Source organism: Telopea speciosissima, chromosome 2, assembly GCF_018873765.1.
Source record: "Telopea speciosissima isolate NSW1024214 ecotype Mountain lineage chromosome 2, Tspe_v1, whole genome shotgun sequence".
NCBI lineage: Eukaryota > Viridiplantae > Streptophyta > Magnoliopsida > Proteales > Proteaceae > Telopea > Telopea speciosissima.
In genome coordinates this window covers 42,735,699-42,742,978 of record NC_057917.1, presented here as the reverse complement: position 1 = coordinate 42,742,978, position 7,280 = coordinate 42,735,699, and positions in this window count along the sequence as shown.

Genomic DNA, 7,280 nt, shown 5'->3' with positions numbered 1-7,280 from the left:
GAGACGTGAGGATGTAACTATGTAAGACTGATGGGTTTGACCCACACTAGCTTCTACATATCCACTTTGATGTCTCAGAAACAAGAGCAAGCTGAATTGAAGAATTTCAGGCCTCCAAAAATGTTGACCAAAGAAGTGGTGACTCTATTATCTAAGCTATGGGAGAAATATGTTGTAAACAAGTGATACTTGGTTGATACCTATATCTTACTTGTTCGTTTCATCCATTCACCACATATGTAATCAAGATTATCAATGAAGGAAAGCATTAATTTACGAAATCATGCCTCTACAAAGAGAAAGACGCATTTCCATTCATAACTATCTGTTTTGTTTTGCAAAAACAGAAAAAAAAAAACAGAAAAAAAGAACTCAGCGTATATACAGTAAGAGAATTATTTCCATAACAAGTTGTAAGTACCTTGGTCCCCGGTGACGGGGTTTCCTCAGCCTTATTGGCAACAGACTATTTCTCTGATATTGTGGGGTATCATTTTGACACATCATCATGGGGTTGGGGTCATGCCTCATAAAATTTTAAAAATAATAAGGAGTTGCCACCTAGGATTAGGGCCTAGGACCCAATGGGTGTAGCCCTATCCGTTACGAACGGAAACTGGCTACAAGATTCCGCATGGTCTAGTCAGAGATTCGGGTAAGGGGTCAGATTACAAGCATGGGAAGGTGTTAGGCACCCATCTTGCCTGGCGAAAACCGGTCTTTCTGTTATAGATGCTAGAATGACGAATATTCTCTCTTTCTATGATAATGAGGCTATATAATGTACATTATATTTGTATTTACAATATATACACTAAATCGGTAAAAATACTAGAGACTATATTGTAATGATGGAAATGCAGCAATTATACCTTTATATGGATATACCTCAGATCTTTGACGATCCCCTAGCTCAGGGGGAGACAGACGGATGGATCAACACCAGTTCTTTGAACAGGGTAACAGCTCTCTGGATGTGTCTTTCATTATCTGTAAGCGGACAGAATAATGGCTAATAAAAAGGAACTTTTGTTATCCGTATACAGACGGAATAACGAATTGACTGGAATAGGATTGCTCTTCGATCGAGTGGGTAATCGATGGATCTACCCACAACTCAGAACACCGCTCAAAACTCACTCACAAAGGCCTGAAAGAGGGCAAAAATTGAATTGGGAGGGTCTCCCTAGGCTTGGAATCCATCAAATGAGGGGAGGGGGACCCTCCTATTTATAGGGGGTGTCCCACACCCACGGCCCCGGATAGGTCGTCCACAGCACCGTGGAGGACTTATCCATGGTGCCATGGATGACATCATCATGCTAACGTCATAACTCTCCACGACGGTGTGGTTTCGTACCCTACTACCGTAGGAGGCCTCCACAGGGCTGTGGGGCACTGTCCACAGCGCCGTGGACAGTGTGGTCCCCTTCTTTCCACTTTTTGAGCCTAAATGGGCTTTTTTGGTGTTTAGAGTGTGTCTGGGCCCATGGGCCCTGTCGTTTTTTTGGTCCTAGGAAAGGGAAAGGGGTGTGACGTCCATCGTCCTTGTCCTGTCATCATCATCGCCAGGGGTGGTGGCAAAATTTCAGTGTCTACAGTTTGTCCCTCTTTGGCCGAGGCCTGTGCCAACAGCCGAAGGGAAAAAATAAAAGACTAGTTGATTTTGTCACCAAGAGCATGAACTGCTGATACTTTGCTCAAGGGTGGCAGAGTTACGAAAAACCACGTGATGAAACCCTTCGATAAACTTCAAAAGAACAGGATTCAAACAAGTAGTTAATTATAAATAAATCCCTTAATAAACCATGAAAGAAAATTTATGCGATTAATCACGGTGAAATCTTTCGATAATCCTTGAAAAAGACATCAAATTTGTGGGCATCTACCCAGAAGCGGGTGGTGCCAAAAATCAGGGCCCTAAAATATCGACTTAGGCATTTTTAGTATGCATATCGGGGCGAAACCTTAAGATGCTAGCTCAGCATTTTTAGGTCGGGGGCGAAACTCTAAAATGCTGGCTCAGCATTTTTAGGCACATAGGTCGAGGCAAAACTCTAAAATGCTAGCTCAGCATTTTTAGGCACATTGGTGAAACTCTAAAATGCTGGCTCAACATTTTAAACACGTAGATCGGGGCAAAACCCTAAAATGCTGGCTCAGCATTTTTAGGCACATTGGCGAAACTTTAAAATGCTGGCTCAGCATTTTAAACATGTAGATCGGGGTAAAACCCTAAAATATTGGCTCAGCATTTTTAGGCACATTGGCGAAACTCTAAAATGCTGGCTCAGCATTTTTAGCATGTAGATCAGGGCAAAACCCTAAAATACAGGCTTAAGCATTTTCAGGGTTATTATTTTACCTTTTCTTTGATTATTTATTTTTTTGTTCTCTCTTTATTTATCTAAATCTAATCATTTCTTCCCTTTCTTATGTTTTTGCAGGGTAAGACCCTTCTAATGCCGAAGAAGTATTGCAGCACGGAGAAGGTGCTCGTATGGTATAGACATCATTCTGTCGATGATGGCATGTGGAAAGCCACTCTTTGGTCAATCCAAGACAATGGTATGATGAACTTATAGCCGATCTGGCTGATCTGTGGAACGACACACTCCAGTCGTTCTGAGGGAAAGATATGGTTTCAGTGAGGGACGGGTCTCATCTGAAAGGCTTACTGGGGAATGAGCCATTCACCAGTTTTGATAATGGTTAGATGACAAAATTACACGCAAGTGCAGAAGTGATCAAGAGATCACGGCGATCAGACCATACATGGGTCCGGTAGTGGTCGGATAAAGTAATAATTTGGACGATAAGTTGTTCATGGGTTTAGATAAAAAAGGATCAATTTGTACACGAGTATAGTGGGGATTGATCAATCTATATGTGAGTTTAGTAGAGATAAAAAGATTCAGAGGATGGATCAGTACAATGGAGATCAAAAAAATTCATGGTGTGGTCAAACTATACATGAGCATAGTGAGGATCAGAAAGTTCAATGATTAACTTGTACATGAGTATAAAGAGGATCAGATGACGGATCAATCTGTACATGAGTACAATAGAGATTAAAGATTCATGGGATGATTGAACTACACATGAGTATAGCGAGAATTAGAAATGTCAATGATTAAATTGTACACGAGTGCAAGGAAGATCAGATAATGGATCAATCTTGTACATGAGTACAATGAGGATCTAATGATAGGTCAATCTATATACGAATACAATGGAGACCGAAAGATTCATGGGATGATCGAACTACATGCGAGTATAGTGAGGATCAGAAAGTTCAATGATTAACTTGTACACGAGTACAAAGAGGATCATATAATGGATCAATCTTGTACGCGAGTACATTAAGGATCAAATGATGGGTTAATCGGAGATCGAAAGATTCATGGGATGATCAAACTTCATACGAATATGATGAGGATCAGAAGAGTTAGTGATTAACTTGTACACGAGTACAAGGAGGATTAGATGATAGGCCAATCGAAGACCAAAAGATTCATGGGGTGATCAAACTACACACGAGTATAGTGAGGATCAGAAGATCTGCAAAGTCATCAAACTATACGCGAGTATAGTGGGATCAAAAGATTTAATGACTGATTAAGCTGTACACGAGTGTAAGTAAGATCAAAATTGCACAAGAGTATGGGATTCATTAAAAGGTATGGTTGAATAATACATGAATCTAGTATGACCGAAAGATCAAATCAACAGTGATCTGAAAAACCAAATACACATGGATGTATAAGTGATTAAGGACTTGGTCAAACTGTATATGAGGCCAAATGATTGGAGATCGAGTTGTACATGAATTCAACAATGATCAGATAGTCCAATTGCACGTGAGTGCAGGAATGATTGAAGGTTTGGTCAAACCGTATGAGGGTCTGATGGAACTAAATGATCAGAGACCAGACTATATATGAGTTCTACCATGATCAGATGAGTAGGTTGCACGCGAGTACAATGGAAATAAGAACTTAGATGGTATATGATCAAGGCATTGTTCAGGAAAATGTAATCCTATGCATGTGTAGCCATGATGAAAATGGAAAAACAATCCAACATGTATACCATTAGATGTCAGGTAGTGCATGGGCACTATGATAACAAAAATCAGATAGTACATGAGTGCTATCATAATCAGAGTACTGGAATGCTTAAAGGAAAATGCAATCCTATGCACATGGATCCATGATGACAATGGAAAAGAAGTCTACCATTAAAACTCAAGTAGTTGCATTATGATCCAAAACGCAACAAAAATAAAATAATCTTATGCAAGTAATTTTTTATATTTTTATACTTTTATATTTTTTTATATATATTTTATATTTTATATTTTATTTATTTATATTTTTGATATGCAAAGGGAATCACAGTCCTAATGCAAATTATGTCATGCAAAAAGGAAAACATAATCCTATGTAAGTAATCAATTCTATGCAAATGTTTATGACACAAATACAAGCAAGCGAAAAGTAATCACATACAACCATAGATACTTACCAAATATTCTCCATTTTTGTGTTGCACAACACTTGTCCTTCACAAAAGCTTAGTGCACAATTATATGATATAGCATCTCCAAAAAACCTTGGTAGAGAAATCTGAGATTCACTCAAACATTTTTTTTAAAAAACACTTTATTTGTAAAAGAAATTTATTTCGGAAACTTATGGTTATTCACATTTTGAATCAGTAATGAACAATTCCACATAGGCATATTATTCACATCCCCGTTACACGCGTAGGCTCGACAAACATCGATTGGCCAACATCAAACGGGTGTTGGGTGAACTTTTGACAAAGCGAGTCAAAGGATTAATTGAGGGAATGTGTATGAACAAGATGGGTGGATAGGTCACTCTTTCCTTCCTTCATGGAGAGTCATGGCATTTTATCCTAGAGAGTATCATCCTTCCCCGCGTGTATGGTCATTCCGTCTTTTAGGCTGAGACTCTTCATAATTGGGAGTCGATCCTCATGGATAACATGCCCCTTTAATTTCACCTGCTCTTGCCTGGTGGATTGCCCCAAGGAAATAAATCTTTTTCCTCATGCTCCTTTATCCTTCATATCTTGGATAGAGATTGCCCCAGCGACAAGTTGATTCTTCTGGTCATCTTACTGGTTGAGAGGGTGAGTACAACGCTGCTGGCATTTAATCCTTTAATCATCTCTTCATAAGCCATAAATCTTCGTGATCTTAGTAGATGTGCTTCTTTTTCTTTACACCTTCGGATCGCATCAAAGAGAGAGGGATACCAGTAGGAAAGGGGAAAAGTAGAAATATGATAGATATGATGCAAGTGAGCAAAAATGAAAAATTGTACATGGACGAATGGAAAACTGTACATGTGGGAGGATCGAACTTGATTATTACTTTATCAACTTGCCTACATACCCCAAATAGGGATCAGATCGAACGTAGTTCAGGAAAAAATTGTCTTAATGTCGAAGTCTTGATAATTAAGTTCCATCATAGTCGGGTGAGCTCGAAGCTGTGGACGAGAGTCTCATCATCATTTAGCCTGGGAGGGCTTTACTAAGTTATAATGTGGCTTAGGACTGGGTTCCAAAGGATGATAGAGGTTCAATTGTGCCCCTAGGATCCAACCATGACTCGACACTTCTGCTCCAAAAATTCTACCAGGAGTCTGGTAACTGAACTTGTTGGGGAACTTCTTCTTTTCAGTAGTACAATCGAGAAGTTTGGCAATCCCTCTCATGTTTCAACTGAAGACTTTGGTAATTTCAACCTTGATAATTTTGACAATTCCATCTCCGAAGGAAAATTGGTAATTTTTGCCCCAGGGTTTAATTGCTCCCAATTGTTTGCAATATCTAGAGCCAATGCATCCTCTTTTTTTTTTTTTTTTAAATCTTGTTTCTTTTTTGCTCTTTTTTTTTTGGACTCTCATTTCTTTTCTCATTTTTTTTGAACTCTTTCATCATTTTATTTTTGGCCCTCTTTTTTTTTTTTCTCTTTTTCAAACTCTCATTTTTTTTCTTCTGAGATTAGCCCAATTTTGGTTGTGGAGACGGAGCTACCTTTTTTTTTTTTTTTTTTTAAATCCTTCAAAAACGTATTGCCCTCTTACTTTACCGAGAGACTTCTTTCGGTTAGACCCTAGAAGCTAATGGGACATTTTGATGAGCAAGAAGATATAAGGATAATGAGGTGTAGGTGGGCTAATATGAGCTTATTAAGGAAAGGGCTAAGGCACAATTGGGGTGACTAGCAGATTTTATTGTTTCAGGATTTCTTTGAGATGACCTGCGGCCAAAGGGGGCCTCTCTTAACAGGTTTTATGAGATGAAATCTTCATCTCGGCTTTCGGCTCGTTGGAAGGGGATCAGAGATGTATGGAAAGCTCCAGATCTTTGACCATCAAAGACTTTGACATTGGAAAAATAGGTAGTAATTTTTTTTTTTTTAAACTATCAGTCATGAGATCATCATAAACTGTTATTTGGATGAAAGTGAACGAGTAGATGGATGAGAAAACATGTTCATTGATGGCTAATGGAAAATACACGGTGGATGAGTTTTCAGAAGAAAATTTGACTGAATGAGCTAAAGACCTAAGGGATGCATACCCAATGATGTCTTCAGTGCGATCCTGTCTACACAAGAGTGAAGTACTGTCACTGCTTTATCACAGGACTGTGCAGTTTGTACCATAAAAAATGCCCTTCTAACCAGAGCTGGGTATTGGATCCATTTTAAGTCAGCCAACAAAATTGTTACTCACCAAGTTAATGACCGTAGTTTAACGCCTTCGGGCGATAGCTCAATCTTCCCAGCATCCACTAAATCCTGGATGGCGTGTCGGAGGTAGAAGCATTGATCAGTGGGATGACCTGCCTGGTCATGATAATTGCAATATAGGTTTAGCTTGTACCATTTCGGTGGAGGATCACTGATTGAACGTGGAGGGATGGTGACTAAAAGCCCTGCTTCTCTTAGCTCTGTGTACAACACGGCCATGGTTACCCCTAGTTTAATTTGCCATTGTCTTTTTCCCTGAGTTTGTTGGATTAATAGGTCTTGTTGTGCCATGAGGGGAACCGATGTCAGAACTCACGCTATTTTCCGCCTTAGAGATGCATCCTGATAGATCATAACCCGTTTGGGTGTGTCAGAGGATTCAGAGAATTTTCTCAAAGAAGAATCTAAGGCCACTTCTTTTGGGCCAGCCAAGTTAGGTAGATTCCTCCTAATGTCCTTTGCTGATGCATTTGTCATTAGGACTATA